Genomic DNA, 17,467 nt, shown 5'->3' on the forward strand with positions numbered 1-17,467 from the left:
ATAAGTGGAACATCCTCTTGTGAAGTGGACCATCATGGGTAAAGTTTCTCGTAAACGTGGCGCTAAGATCGCATATTTTCTTTGATGTATCCAGACTGCACATCCTCCATATGCTTTCCCACATTGATATTGTAACACGGTCTAAAATCCAAAGGATTATGGGAAACAATGAATCACTTTTAGATGTCACACATCTTATCTTAATGTCTCAGGGGAGTGCATGTGATCTGTGAGGGCATGACAATGAAATGTTTAAGTGCATGTAATGGTCAACCAGTGCTGGGAAGTAACTAGAGTCCTGCAGTTAGGCTCAATTGAGGGGTGCTTGTACTTTCCTTGAGTATTTTAATTTTATGCTACTTTATGCTTCGACTCCACTACATTTAAGAGGAAAATATTTTACTTTTTACACATTTATTTAACAGTTTCTATTTTTTCAAATCTAGATTTTACAATAAAGACAAAAAGCATTTGATAACCTTATAAATACTCTGGAATTGAGAATTTCCCTATAAACTTTAATTTAACTGACTGTTTGAGACCCAAAGAAGTAAAATTGCCTGTTATTTCAGAACAATCTGAGATGAAAAAAATACAGATTTGTGCAGAATCATCTCACAAGACTTAAGATTTATCCTGTGACCCATAGGATGGTGCCCAACACCTAGGTTTGGAACCACTGGAATAAACTGTGTGAGCAGTTACAACTACCAACACCTTGACCAGCTACAACAGTAAAATGCTTTCTATGCACTGATCAGTATTAATCTAATAACATACATATAATAGTATATACTAGTCAGGGGCCATTTTTTTGCAGAACAAGTAAAGTACATGTATCTATACTTGTGCATTTTTACGTAAAGGACCAATGTGTAGGGCATCTAGCAGACTGCATCTCCCTCACTTCACCCTCCTATTCCAAGCACAGACGAGAAACTACAGTGGCTGCAAAACACACAAAAAATGCAGACAGCCCTATCTAGAACCAGTGTTTGGTTTGTATGTTCTGGGCCACTGTAGAAACAGCATCTGTAGATATAAAAGGCTCATTCTAAGGTAATGAAAACAGTGATTCTTATTTCCAGGTGATTGTACTCTAATGAAAACATTATCATGCAAATTATATTCCATTTCTGCCAGTAGATCCTCTTAAATGTTACACACTGGACCTTGAAGTTTAAATCCCTACATTCAGTGGCGGGGTCCAGCATTTCTGTGCTGGATTCAGATTGCCCAGGAAATGATGCATGCATGTAATCCAGAGTTCAGTCTCACACTTACTTTGGAAGAGCCCAACCCCTCAGCAGGGAACCACTGGAATAAACTAAATACATATAAAGTAGTTCAAACCAGCTCCACATTGACCAGTTACAACAAGAAAATGCTGCTTACACACTGATGATTCAGCTAATAATATCATATATAATAATATATCAGCCACAGGGGACATTGTTCTGCAGATGAAGTACTTTGTTTTTGATACTTTTATTTTACTGCCAATACTTACTGTACTTTTATGAATGCTACAGACCTTTACTTACAAGCGTATTTCCAAATTGTGGTATTTCTACTTAAGTAAAAGCTCTGGGCACTTCTTCCACTACTGACAGCAAGGCTGAATTAACTACCAGGCAAACTGCCCCAGTCTGGGTCCCAGGCTCCAAAGGGCTTCAAAGGCTTGTGGTAATTTGATTAAATGCAAATTTGTCAGGAAAATGCACCATCTAATATCAAGTGAAATGATAGAGGCTGTAAGAGATCCCATACTTGTTTGGCTGTCATCTCAACACCGGCATTACCATTCTTCTTTACACGAATTGAGAAATAATTCAAGTATTTACAGTGTATTTTAAAGGCATGTCTATTTTCATGTGACATACTGAGCTGGTCGCACTGTTCAGAAGCATGTTATTCACAGTCATTTCAAGCTGTCCTGCATCCACGTCAGTTGTATCAGTGAATCTGAAATGAATGAATGTGACTATCTCTCACTACATAATTGCAAAGGGATTACTATTTTATCATTCCCTTTCAAGCGGAAGGCCTTCCAATTGTGGATAGTAAAATAAATCATTATCCAAAATTGCTGTGAAATAACAGACGTGCTGCAGGAGAGAGAGATTGCCCCGCCTGAGTCTCATACACACAGACACACAAGAAAATGGACTATGATGGAGGCACACAGTGAGTTAAATGAGGGGAAATAATAAGGAAAGAGGAGGTTATCAAGCTCTGAGCCTGGTTCATTCAGCCAGCCAGACTGCAAGTCATCACATATGCAGACTTTACTCTGAAAGCTCCAGCGTCAGGGCTTTCTCTCCCCCTCTCTTTCTGTTAATGGAGTCTATTAGGACTTGGCTTGTAGGGGAAATAGGACTGAAATCAGAGGTCAGCGACCCTCCTTTATGTTCCTGGCTTGCTAGCACCACAACCGCAGTCACCACCACTGCGCCATAATCACCATCATCACCATCCCCATCATCATCATCATCATCATCATCACTGATGCTATCTGCCTGTCATACACTGTCATTCCCATTTCAGTCCTCACTGTCAGCGTTATCATCAAAACCATCAGGACTATTGTTATACTGCCAGCCTAATATTACTCCTCCTCCTCCTCCTCCTCCTCCTCCTCCTCGGATTCTCCCTTAAATAATGCATATTTGCTTAAACGAAGCCCCATAGTAAATTAGATTCTACACCTAATTACCATGTTGCAATTAGCAGAAGAAATGAGAGAGGATCTAAGAACATCGCCCACAACAAAGTGTGCCAGATTAGATGTTTTTCTGTTGTTTTTGTTTTGTGTTTAAGCTCCAGAAATATGTATGAAGAGCTGCAGCTCAGATTCATTTCTCACTGAAACTGTAAGCGCATCAGTTCTTTTGAAAACTGAATCTTCAGAGAGAGCCCGACCCCAAAGAAGCGACAGCTCCAGGAGAGATTTGTGGGTGACCTAACCTCCGCCAGCTGATGTCACTGAGCATGACCTTGTTGCAGAACTCTGGGTGAACCAGCAAACACATCTGAGTGCTATGCAAAGTAGCAAGGGTGACTTCATAAGTACAAGTTTTCAGTGGGCGGCTTAAAGTTTGACAAATAAAAATATTTTTTCAAAAGCAGGTCTGCTCTGGCACTCTCATTGGATGGATTTAACCTCATTGAGCCTAGTTGAAGAGCCAAATTTGCTTCATTAAAGGAATAGTGTGTAGGATTTAGTGTCATCTAGCAGTAAAGTTTCAAATGCAGTTTACCCTTCAGCTTTATCTAGAGCCAGTGTCTCAAGTTGCAAAAGACTTTCTATACCGGCACCATAGAGAGCGCCCTGACAGGCAGCACCAAGAGTGTTACATTTACACCAGGAGGTGCAGGGCGAGGGCTGAGAGGATCATAAAAGACCTCAATCAACCCAACATCAGACTCTACTGTCTGCTGCAGTCAAGGAGGAGTTTGCCTGAAGGCTAAGACAGAGAGGATGAAGAGGAGTTTCTTCCCTCAGGCCAGTCAGGTCCTGAAACAGTGACTTCACACACAGAACTTATAATCCATTCTGCCACACATCACTGTCCTACTGATGTCACCTTATATTGCATGTATTGTATTGCACAGATCATATCTTTTCATATTTCTGAAATGCACACTCATCATTGAAAATCATTACTGATTGTATTGTTCCGCCGTTCACTGTATGTTGTACTGTGTATGATTGTGTATGTGACAATAAAACTTGATTTGATTTAGATTTTGACATAATAAGATCAGATCATCACAATATGATTCTGCTGGCAGTTGATAAATTATAATACTGAATTATCACCCAGCCCTAATGGAGACCTTCTGGTTAGATTATATGGATCTGTTTAAATTAATGACAGAAAAACCATGATGCATTCAGCTGACAAATAAGCATGTACGTCAATGATAATTGTGCACAGCATGTGAGTATGTGCTGGGCTGCATGTACAGGTGTGAGTACTGTAGATTCAGAGAGACAGAGGAGTCTCTGGGTTCACGCTCAGTCCTCAGAAGATGTAACTCCGAAGCTCAAGGTAAATGAGTCCATTTGAATACAAATCCGGGTCGAACTGGGTCACAATCATAATTGTCTGTGTAATTAGATTCAGCCTCCGAGTCTCTGGCTTGTGTCAGTCCGACAGACAGCGGCAGTGTACTCAGGAGAATGGACCAAAATACACTGTTAGCCTGTGAAGCCAGGGGGTCAAACGGCCAAGAAGAGGTGAGGACAGGCGAGTGCACATTCCCATATAATGGTCCCTGGTGTAATGATGTTTTTGTCCCTGCCCTTTCCCACTCTCATTAAGGCATTCTTGGTAGGTCACATTGCTTTAAGAACTATAGATGCAATGCTTTGCGGGTTTATGTACACTAATGATCCCAGTTGTTATGGTACTGTCATGGCATTGGCTGTCGTTCAAAACAATGTGTTGCTATGTTACTTCATGTCAGCGACTAAAATAACTGCTTTGTCACATCTTACCTCTGAAAGGCTCGTTTTCAGCCCACTGTTTGACTCCCCGTGTATAAAGTGTTTTCCTCAATTCACACAGCGAGTCCACCATCTGAAGTGCGTGGATTTCATTTACATCATCTGAGCGAGATGTCGAGCTTTATAAAAGCAGGTATGATTTTCAATTTCTGCTGCCATTATATTGGTAGTGAGGAGAGACACTTATTAGTTGAAGTCAAGGTCTGAGATGCTTTGAAAAGTCCTCTTCTCTCTTCTACAGGTTAACAGTGTGCATTTGCATTAATCACCATGACAACTGCCTCTCGACTGTGTGTTATGCCTGGCAGAGAGATGAAGAAAGCAAGCAGCAGAGAGATGGCGATAGCCTTATGACAAGATGTGTTTTAATTTCACACTTTGTGAATATTTTCACTTCAGACTTACTGTAACGCATCCCGCTTTGCTCAAATCGCAATTATTGTAGGAAAGGATGAGGTCGACGCTACAACCTCTATTACATTTTGCTTTTAAGAACAGATATGTCCACCACATCTGTGTATTAGAAAGCCATAAAACGTATTACAGTTTACAGTATAGTTTCCATTCATCTACCTATTTTTTTATTATGTTTATTATATGCAGGGTTGCAAAGGCTAAAGCAAAAAGCGGGAGACAGCTTGCTGGTTTATCACAGGGTTAACACATACATAACATATTCACATGTGCATGCAATTTAGAGTTTCAAATTCATGTGATCTGCATGTCTTTGGAGATTTCAGCCATACCAGCAGCATGGACAACAATATCAGTTGGTCAGTTCACCACTTTAGTCCAAACTGAAACAACAACAACAACTACACGATGGATTGCCATGAAATTTTGTATAGACATTTATGGTTGCCAGAGGGTGAATCCTAATGACCATGGTGATCCCTTGACTTTTCTTCTAGCACCACCAGTTTACACTGTTCCTGTAAAATATCTCAACATCCACCCATCCAGCCAGTAAATTTTGAACGGACATTTATAGAATATAATAGAATTTTATTGTCCAGCCGAGGCCGGACAATCACCTTTGGTTGATGGTTCCTTTGGTTCACTCAGAATGAACTGTAATCACTTGCTAATCTTTGACTTTTCCTCTAGCGCTACCGTCAGATAAAAATATTAATTTGTCCAATATAATAATTTTAGTTTATGACAATGCCATCAACATATGCTGTACTTTGTGTTAAGTGCTAATTAGCAAAAGTTAGGATGCTTACACGCTAACTAGGATGCTGAACCTGGTCTTAGTGCACTGTCATTGTGAGCATATAAACCATTACATACTTTGTTAAATAAATAATGTAAAGTAAATTGATCAAATAGGTTTCTAATATGTTAACATGGGCAAGTTAAATGAAAAATGTAATAAAGTACTCATTAATCATCATTAATTGGACTACAATACTTGTCGTACATACAATACTATTAGCCTACTCAACAGCAGAAGTGATTAGTTATATTCCTCGTTACTTTATATCGCTCAACTCCATCAATGATGATTTAATTTGTGTACCACTACTCATTGTGGTTTTAACTAGCACAACGGTGCTATAGTTTAGCTGCACCGCACACACAAGCGCTCATGCTAAGTCCCGTCCTCAAGGCTCAACAAATGCAGGCAACGCTACTAGTGGCTAGCTAGCATCTATGTAGACACAATATGAAAATACATCTTTGGCGGGAAATTCCCCTTGTTTGGTCGAGGCTAACTGTCTCCTCGCTCACACAGCCTTCATCGTGCTAATGTGTCGCAGTGGTCTTTTGAAATCTGTAAATCAAACAAGATGACCCTTGCAGAACGGAGGACAAGATTAGTAGCTGTATTTTACTATATTGTACATTGAACTGACCATGTACTGAAATAACCTGACACTGTATTAGGCTGCTAATAGTAAAAGCAAACAGGTACAGGTAGAATTATCATGAGCTGTTCAAGAATAAACTTTGTTAAATGATTGTGTACTTTCTTTTCACTACAAGTATGTAAATGTAGCCATGTTAAGTCAATCATCAGGTTTTATGTGTTTGATATTTACATTTCACTTCATCATCTCTCATTAAAACCTGAGGCTACAAAACCAACGCTCATGCAGAATATTAATCCCCCTCTCTCTCTACCTCCATCTCAGGAATTCAGTTTGCAATGCACACCAGTATTCTTTGGACTAGACCCTAATTAATTTTTGGTCACACTAATTAATTATCGACAAAAGTGAAGAGCATGTAGGAAAATACTGTGGCATGTGACAAGGAAGAGGAGAGATTAAAAAAAAGAGTTGCTCCCGGTGTTGGAGGCAGCGTGGTGATCTACATGCAAAACAGCGTGACAGTATGGAAAGTGAAAATAAGGTGAAAAGTGGTTATATCACATTCGGAACTTTGAACTTTTAACATAGTGTGTGAATTGTCTGTGTGTGTGTTTCATACACTTTTAAGTCGCTCGCATCACACTGTAGCATAAATACACATTAAGTCTGTATTAGCGTGAACACTGTCATCAGTTTGTTGCTCTCTACTGTAGGTTACACATGGCTAATAGTTTTCACAGCCACATTGGGGGAATAAAAAAAATGATAGAATCAGAGAACAGGGAGAAAGGGCATGCACTTCCTATTTTTAGATGACATGTTATCTAGCATATTTCAGAGATTAATTGCTGGTCCCTGTGGAAAAAGACATCTGTCCTCCAATTATTAAAGTGATTGTTTTGTTATGCCAGCTTATTCTTTGGGTCAAGGGGTTCCGTAGTAAAATATAAATGACTTGGGCCGCGGACGGCCTCTCCCGCATGCTGATGCATAATGCTTCTGAGACAACACTTAGGAATGTTAAAAGGTTTCATAACCCTGGATCGACATTGAGGCTAATGGTAGCTATTCTCTGGGAAGCGAGTGGCCTTTTAGTACTACAGTCGGCTTGGAAAAAAGGCGGCACAGAGAGCAGACACGACACTGTGGTTATGTGGAATCCTCACATCTCCACTTTTGGTGACTTTCATACTTTATCATCAGACTGAAACCAAAGTTCTTTATCCTTCCTTCTTGACATCTTGATAGGATGCTTTAAAACCACAATGATAAGCTATTTTTATAGATGGAATTTGTTTTCTTTTTACCACAGAGGGTAAGTGTTAACAACAACATGTGCAGATATTGGGAATGCTTTACATTCATAGTCACCTCCTTTCATTCTGTACATGGTAATAAAATAAAATCCTCCTCAGATGGGGAGCGACTCCAAAACCACAGTGATATACCAGCTTTATGTGTCTGAGTGTTGGTAGAAATATGTAACCGAGAGGCGGCGAGGCTGACTGACTGCACCACGTCACGTCCAATCACTGCAGCAGACAGGCAACAGGTTACTTTGCATTTTAATTATGAGAAGGTCAGGCCAGGGTTTGTTCGCCAGCGTTGTGCTTCATGTGATTAAACATGCACCGGACGCATAATTTATAGAGCACGGAGGACGCTCTGACCCCATCACAATTTTACAATCTCCCACAAGCCTTTGTTGGTGCAACGTAAATAATGGCAGTAATTTACAGCAGAAAGATGAAGGTTGCTGGTGGGAAAGAAGGAAAAAATCAATGATACATGTTTAGGCAATTTCATCAACTCTCCGTTTCTTCAAAATCATACTAGTTCCAGGCTCTTTTCCTTGTCGCACTTTTGTGTTTTTAATGAGTGTTCCCGCCAAAGGAAACAGGAAACATCAATGGCCAAAGAGTACGATTCCCACAGTAAACCTGTGGTTGCGAGTTCTTGTGATGTTTTCTAGTTCTTGTCACCCAACAGATTTCACTGTGGTTCTCATTATGTATTCCCACTGTGCTATTTTGAGGGCCAGTACACACAAATACATGAGGTGAAAAACTGCATGGCTGACATTGGTTACATTCTGTAGCTGGAGGAATTCAAAAACCCCAGCACCCTCCAGCCTGCCCCAACAGCAACTACAAAAAGAGTTGCCCCTTTATTCCCAATTTATTTCCCATGGAATACTGCTCTAATTCACATCCACTCACCCCCCACCCCCCGGCCCATAAAAGCTTACAGATGCCATTCACTTTGCTTCAGAACAGTAGCCTGGCCCTACTCCATAAGATCCAGTTCTCAGACTTTAGCTTTTCCCATTTGCATACTGTAACACAGCAGGGGAGGGAGGGCTAACTTTCTCACATGGGAGGCCAAAGACTGTGACATAATTGTTTGGCACATTATTAACACTCGCTGGCTGTGAATGCCGCCTCCCATGCTTGGCTGAAGAATACACTCTGGCTGAAATTGGACGTTTTGTCATTTGAGCAAAAGGGAGGGGGTCGCTATCAAAATAATGCGTTCCCACCCGCCCTTTAGGAAATGCTTGCCCACCCGTGTCCTACTGATGTCAACACTGAGCAAAACAAAAAGAGCAACAACCTGTCGTAGCCTCTGGGCTGCCCCGCTCTTGGGCTCGGGGCCCAATCATGTCATTTTAGACAGCAGCACTTTCAATGACAATAATCCACCGTCATCATGCTGGTAATGGTGTTTTTCAATATTGCTCTCCAGGTCCACTTGCAATCCAAAACCATAAGCATCCTTTAGTGTTTTTGAACAGACACCAGACCAGACAAACAGTGAAGGTGACGACATCCCTCCCCTTCAGCTCCTCTGCTGATATTACTCTTGGCCTTTAAGAGCCTCTGGAAAATTCCCCTATGATGAGCTGGAGGCGTCTGCTCAGTGGAGAGGTGATTTCCATAAACCAGGTCACTGTGGTGGTGGTAAGGACTGTGATCACTCACATCCACTTCACCGTGAGGGCATACCGTTGTTTTGTCCCTCTGCCAAGCTCCGGTCGCTTCCTTTAGATGGGTAAAGAGGGCGTTTGGTTCAGCAAGCATGGAGGCAGGCCTGCCGTGGAGAGAAAGATAAGAGGAAGGGAGGCTAAAGTTAGTTCTTCACTCAGTAATAATATAATACACCCTGAAATATTTTCATTAATTTCTTACAAGTTAATCAAGCTTGTGGACATGTGGCGCACAATATTTGGGTCTTAAATTAACTTTGGAAACACACTATACATATCTGTAGAAATATGAGGTCATGGTGAAAATTGTTTCATTCTGTTAGTTCTTGGGTATTATTTGGCACAAAATGAAAGTGCAAGACTGACTCACAGCATAAAGAGGGAACACCAGCAGAAAGAGAAAGAGGTTTTCTATTCCCCTTTCTGTTGCTGCACACTTTCATTTTGAAATGGGAGCTGGTGGTGTCCTGTGGTCGCCTTGAGGTTGCCAGTCAAGTCATTTTTATTATTGATTATTGTGCTGATCATGGTTTTAGATTTCTTTTTTTAAATCACAACTTTTCACTGTCACAATTTCCTACAGCCCAAATTGGCGTCTTCAGATGTCTTGTTTTGACCAACCAAGAGTCCAAAACTCAAACACATACAGTTTACTATCATATAAGATATAGAAAAGCAAAAAAGAAAAGCAAAAAAAAATCTTCACAATTAAGCAGCTCAAACTGAATGTTTTGGTAGATTTGCTTGAAAATGACTTGACTGATTGTCAAAATTGTTTCTGATTGTTTTTCTGTCTGCCATCAATGAATGGAGTAATCTATGTTAGCACTACTGCCAACCAGCTGAGACTTCAGAAACTCACTGTTCCCAGTTAAGAAATAGTCCAATTTATTCGTCCAAAAACTTTCTTTACTTTATTGCCTAGATTACACAATTACAATACAATATTACAATATTTAACATGCTAAGTAGTGAGCTTTAGAGGTGCTTGGAAGGTGGATATTGTAACTGTGTATGGAAGCAGGCATGCTGTTTCCCTGTTTCCTGTCTTGATGCTAAGCTAAGCTAACGTCTGCTGGCTCCAGCTCCATATTTACTGTATACACAGCATCAATCTTTTTTAAAATCTTGCAAGAAAGCAAATAAGCGTATTCTCCAAAATGTCTAAATGTCTTTTAAGGTGTCACCATCAGCAGCAGCTTTAAGTTAATTCTGACTCTATTTTAGTACATTTCTACAAGATCTCTGCAAATAGAGAACAAGGTGCAGAAGGTTTGTCAAACGTTTTGGTATTAACCCATCCAATTATACCACATTCTCGCAGATAGCTACAAGAACTGCAGGCAAGGCCCTCATTTCTCCAAAATGCATGCAGACATGTATTTACAAAATTTATAAATGTCTTGTTTGTCATTCAAGTTTGAGTTCAATCTTGATCTTAAACACTTACATACATATGGTCTGCTTGTTGAAATTTAGCTCAGTGTACAAGATTTGTTTCCCTTCAAAGCGCTCTGCTATTAGGAGAGAGAACCCAGTAGAACTTAAGCACCAATCTGCTGCAGATGCACTTCTGATATGAATTTTAAAAAGGGAAGAGATGAGAAGAGATTTTGAGTCCACACCAACAGAATGTTGATGCACACACAGACAGACCATCAACGCTCTAACCCTGAACTCATGTATTTGTTGTTTGTTTTCAAGTCATGGTTGGAACATACAACAAAAAAAAAAAACTCAGCCGAGTTTATATTTTAATTAGTTTACCACTGTTGCATATACAAATCATAATTCTGCCAACACCCCACAGTTAATGGATCCCAATAAATGAAATGTACATTTTGAAAATTGAGCAGGCACGCTTCCAGAATAAAGGCCTAGTTAATCATACGCGGACAGTTATTCATTGATTCTCCGCATCAAGTCGACTTCTGATACCGCACTTCCTTCTTATTTCCCCGCCAGCTATTCATTCCTTTTATTTGCATGACAGACTTCGTGCAAGAACCATCCTTTTTTTTTCTGACATTGTTTGGTTTTGTCGGTACGTATCCTGTTGTTTTGTTTTGAGGGTGTAAAGGTCTTTGGGAGACTGAGACAGCCGTATCAACCCTGTTTAGCATAAAGCTTGTGGCTGGCCCCGTCCGTGGCCTAATGAAAAGTAGAAGATAGGCTATGCTTGTCATGCTTGGCTAGCCCTGTGATCGGCAGACTGTGGACAGTTACTCCGCTTGCATGCCAATTAATCTCACCCTCTGAATTTCCCACCGTCCCTGTTCACTGTTTAATGGGGAAAAAAAGTCTGAGGGTTGCTTTTGAACAAATAGTCATCACAGCAATGCATGTTGGATTTAAGTGCATGGCTCAGACTTTATCTGGACATTTTATAGTTTCACACAGATTGACTTTGCTGAATTCACTTTGCATGCTTCCTACAGATATGGACTTTAGAGTCTAATGGTTTTATTTAGCTGCCGATAAAATAAGGCAGTCCCAGTTGTGTAGGATTACAGCTTTCCACGGACGGTTAGATGCCTCTCAGGATCATATTTTCCACCTTTTGATATGGTGCACTGGTTAAAGGGCACTTTCAGCCGTATTAGCATGCTGCTCAGGCAGCCGCTGAACATTATTATTCTCTTTTATTTATATGTCAAAGCAGTGGGAGGAACCTGGATCCCAGCTCGGGCTCAAACGCTCCTGGCTCCGTCTCAACAGACAGCCTGAGTGTCTTTAAATGGCCAGTCATCACCATCGGAGAGCAGATAAAGATGGATTTCAGATGAAGATTCATCGGGTGAAAACAAACCTGAGCTTGCTGTTTTCTGGCCCTCATCATTCATCACGCATCATCTGCTACATGCTTACACAGAAATACATAAAATAAAAAATAATCTGAAAAGCACTCATACAGCTATTTTACAAATCAACAAAGAGCTGACAAAAAAAAGCCCATTCATCATTAATAATAGACGTGTTGGCTAAGCTCACAAGGCAAGTGAGGAATCCAGGTTACAATTTATGGGATAAATATTTCATCGCTAACATCTGTCTGTATATTCTGTGCCAGTGTGTTTTGAAGTTGTTACAAATGAACGTCAAATGGAAAGTAAGTGAACAAGCCGTCGAGGGAATGGAACAAAGATGTAGCAGTGCTGGGAGGGGAGAGGAAGATTCACAGGAAGAAAAAAGTGAACAGCAAACAATTTTCCTTGGCTCGTCAAACAAATTAAATATGCACTTTGGCGGACGTCACAGTGTTGCTCTTGCGCAGAAGGAAAACAAAAAAAATTAGGAAAAGGAGAGAGGGGCAGGGGTGGTAATCAGGAGGAGGAGGGGGAGTGGGGGTGAATTTGTGCCCTCCTGTGCTCCCCCTTCTCGCCTCTCTCTTGGGGCCGCGCCACGGCTTGGACAGTACTCGCATTCTTCCACAGCTTATCCCAGGACTCTCTCAATTAAGTGCTAATAGGCAACCACACAAAAAGAGCTCTCTCTAATTAAAAAAAAAAAATGAGGAGGGTGGGGTGGGCACTCACTTTGCTTACATTCAAATTATTTCAGGCTCCTTTTTTCATGACTTTGAGGGGAAATGCCCACCTAATTGCCCATACTGTTTCCTATCTCCTGTTTTCTTTTTTGTCTGGATTTTTGATTTGATTATGCCCCCGAGGAACCCCCCCCCCCCCCCCACACACACACACCACACACACACACACATCACCCAACACAACTGTCTGCCTCACTTGAACAATGGTCAATAGGGAGAGCAGCCACCTAAGAATGGAACATGAACAGCACTGCTTTGACAGCCACTTACCTAGCCGCGAGAAGTATAGGTCAAAATGTCCAAATGCCCAAGCTTGCAAAGGCCTGCGTTTCTGACAGACATTTTTAAAGCGCTTATTGCGAGACATCATCCATAAGTTAACCATTCAAATGTAGCAGCGCTTCCTTCCTCCTTGCCATTGTGCCACCTGCCATTGTACAATCTGGAAGAAAAAGAATAACACGGAACATGAATACAAAGCGCCTATAGCGAACATTGCACCACACTGTAGTAGAGACTAAAGCAGTTGCCACATCAAGAGCAACCTCCATATGAAATGAGTTACTGATAGCCTGTTTTGTTCAGCTTCAGAGACATGGTATGCACTGAATCAAAACCCCACACTTTCAAAAAGGAGGGGCAAAACCCCCCCCCATTCCCCATTCCCCCTTTTTACCACCACCATCACCACTGCCTCAGCCATCCCCCCTAACAACCAAAAAACAAGGCTCATGAGCCAAGCAGGCTGTGCTCCCCAGCGCCTGTGCGTCTGTATGTGTGAAAGGCTTGTATGGTTATTGTTGTTCCGTGTGTATGTGCGTCAGGGTCTTTGATCAATTAAATATGTGTGCTTCCAGTGGTTAGTTTTTTTTTTTTCTGTATGTTGTCTTTTGACTTTACCGATGGCTTTACACTTGAGCCATCGGAGCAGGTAGCAGACCAGGCGGAGCTTCATCAATGTAAACAAAAAGTCCCCAGTATGTCACCAACCTTCACCACTTTATGTTCCCTCGCCTAATCTGCCTTTTCTTCCTTTATTTCTCAAATTCACCATGTTGCCGCCCGCACTACATGAAGTCATGTTATTTTGCCTGCAATCAAATCCCAGGACACTTAAGCTTGGTTGAAAACAAAGTCGCTGAAGGTCATTTCTGAAAAGCACTGAATACCACTCCAAGTTCAAAAGCAATAAAAGAGTTTTTCCCTCATCTGCATCCTCTCGAGAGAGCTTTTCTTCCTCAAGTGCCGGAGCGGCCACAAGGACAACTACAAACAGTCATAATTTAAATATAGTTAGTTACACAGGCATTTCTCAGAGGCGGAGCTGCTCTGGAGGCTGTAATAATCTCAACAGTTGCGGTAAATATTAGCGGAAGACCCAAAAACGAGTTAATTTGAGCCACTAACAAAAGTAATGCTGTGAAAATATATGTAGGACTGTAGACGGGTGTCCGAGCAGCAACACTGTGAGATGCGAGAGTGCGCAAGGGGGTCGAAAAACAATCCAGAATGACTAATAGACTGCAGCACAAACTGCATGAATCACAAAAGTAATTGGTGGAAAATGTTCAATATCCCAAGAAGAAAACCTCCCCTGCAGTTCAGAGTCGCGTAACTAAACTATATACGAAAAAAGCTAAACATATCTGACTCTTACTAGGTTCATCATTAGATATTATCACTTTTCGAGGCCTGCTTATTGACAAAAAGTGTTGGCTCCACCTGCTGACTCTTGATCCATCCAATTAGTTCATTTCTGTCTGGAAAACAGTTTTGAATCAAAGCACTTCTTCTCCTCCTATCTGCCAAAAACAACCACCAGATTTGTTTCCCAGACTAGGCAACCACCCCATTACTACGTGCTGAGCACACTGGGGGGCTGAACCAATGGAGAATGTGCCATTAAATCATGTATCAGGGTAATCCGGAATCGTTTTACACCCAAGTCGGCTTTAAAGAGCACCGAAACTGGCTTTGCTGTTTAGCCATGGTCCTGCAACCCTCCACCTCCTCCCCCCTTCTGTTTTCTTTTCAGTGTATCCTGGGAACCTGGAGAAGCAATTACATCATTATGACTCTCCCTTTCAGCTCGTCCGATTGGTTTTGTGGGAACCTTGGTGCAGGAAGGAAGGAATTGCAGGTGTGTTTATAATTAGGACAATAGAATGAGCAAAGGAACTGTGCAAATGTTCTCTGTCCTGCTTGTAGCGCAGATGGAGAGGTGTTTGCTGTGATTATTTGCATGTGTTTTTCCATTTATGATATCAGCTAAATATATCTTTTATCATCGGTTGTGTTCAGGCGAGCACTTTAACTGAGTAATGAATGAAAACAACCACTCAGACCGTTTGAACAAAACCAAAAGTGATAGGTCACATGTGTTTGGCCTCATTAACTGACTATTAAACCTTTTGTGTAACTGTGGCCCCCCCAGCCAGGTTGTTTACATTTGGACCTCCATCTCTCCCCCTGAAGAGTCTATAATCTCAAAGGCGCACGCAGAGCAGACTCAGCGAAGGCTCAGACCTGTCCATTAGCTTCAACTCCCAAACAGCTATTGTAACGGCACAGCGTGTGGTACTCTCTGTGGCATGTGCGCTTCTAAAAAAAAAAACACTGTGACACACTGTTTCTGTCTTTTGTTCCCTCATTCTCTCCATGTGCAATATTTGTTGTGCTGTTCCTTGTGAAGTGGAGTTCCCATGCGGATGGCTGCCGTCTTGGCGTGAACCTGCTGCAAAAAGAATAGGCCACAGTTTTATTTATAGATGAGGCCTGCTATGACTGCATAATGAACTGGTGAATATGTTGCAGAGATGCAAAGCACACCTGTCACTTCATACATGATACACTGATGAAAGCAAGAGGGCGTAAACAGAAAAAACAACAACTTTATAACGTTGTAATTTTGTACAGCGAGTTTTCTTTATCTTCCAGTTGAAGAAAGTTTCGCTGGGCCAGGTTTCAAAGTGCAATTATCATGGAAATGAGTTCTTCTACAATAAAAATGGGACATAGCTCCAGTAAATACACTTGACACAGAGATTAGATTTGGGAAGAAGTTAAAAAGCTTCCCATAACTCTTTGAAATTCATTGGCATTGCAAATCGATTCTGACAGGTAGTTTCACAAGGTTTATTTTCCAGTATGTACATCGATGTGGCGTGCCCTACTAAACTTATTTTCAATTTGCTCAGTTTCGCTCCATTCACTTGAGGTCAGAGTAGCTCAGCGGGGAGAAACCTGGGCTGTGAATCTTCCATCTCTTGCCTCCGACTCTTTTGCACTTCAAAGTCTCACTGCGCACCTTGAGATCCCCAACTCTGCATCTCAGATGGAGAATAAAAGAGATACATTATGCTTTGAAGAAATTGATCCCCGAAGATGGCAAGCTGGAAGTCAGCCAGTGTGGTTATGATACTGTTATGGTTCTGTTATGAGGCTGTTTTTTATCCTTTTGTGAAAGCGGTACTATTAGATCTGCTATTACGAGTCAATAATCTTCGTCCCCGGTGTTGCCACTGTGCTGATGTGTTTTTGGATGTCATGTCACGCAGAAGGGAAAGGTTGTCTGCAGTAATATCTCACGACGCAGTTGAGATTTGACCCAATTTGTTTTCATTTACAAACTCCTTTCCTTTTAAGGCTAAACACTCCTTCCTGTATTGGCAGTAAATCTGCACTCCACCAGATGGAATTAAATAGAAAAGGTAGGCTTTATCACAACTTGATTTGTCCAAATCTGCTGCACTCTGCACTGAATCTCTATATTACTGCCACATATCAGAGAACAGCAAGCTGGAGCATACAGCAAATTCAGCAATCAATGTGAATGTGAAACATGCTTACTGTTCAGTGGACCGGATGGGAGCAAAAAAAAAATCCTTACTCCTGACACAACATTATTTCTATGAGTCTATTAGAAAATAACAGCATTTGCAAAGACGGGGGAGGAATACATTATCAGCAGTTAGGCTGAAATGACAACACACATTATACGGCGATTAGTTTACACAAGGCAGCTAATGGATCCAATCACAGCACATTAATAAACAAGACACTTAGCTTTGTATCTACCTGAAGAGCCTCATCAATCTTTCATTGAGATAGCCACAGCTGGGCCAGGCAGCACGGGTCCAATATTGTGACTGCTGGGAACAATATCTATATCCTGTGCTGGCACTGCTAATAGTTATGCAGAAGTAAGAATAAACGCTACTCAGAATGAAAGAGCGATCAGTAAGATTATTCCTTCAGCCCCGCTGCACAAAATGACCATCATATATCTGCAGGAGTTGATAGGATTGCTGATCGATACCAATGAATCAATGATTACTTTGCCAGGAGCTCTCATAATCCCCCTCCCACCCAAGCCTCCCCCAACCCACTGGCATTTTTTAACAATGGGGAGCGCTGCAAGAAGGTAGAAACCGGCATTATGGGGCATTTCAGCTATGGAGACTAATAAGCTTCATTCTAAAGCCAACAAAAGCAAATGGAAGCAAATGCCAAAGCTGTGTTATTGTCGCAGCATTTAGCACAGTGATATATTACCTATTTACTGGATGTTTCTCTAATTAGCTCGCTTCCTTGTCTCCGTGTGA

The sequence above is a fragment of the Morone saxatilis genome, unplaced genomic scaffold, assembly GCF_004916995.1.
Source record: "Morone saxatilis isolate NCDOM2014 unplaced genomic scaffold, NCSU_SB_2.0 Contig0, whole genome shotgun sequence".
NCBI classification, from domain to species: domain Eukaryota; kingdom Metazoa; phylum Chordata; class Actinopteri; family Moronidae; genus Morone; species Morone saxatilis.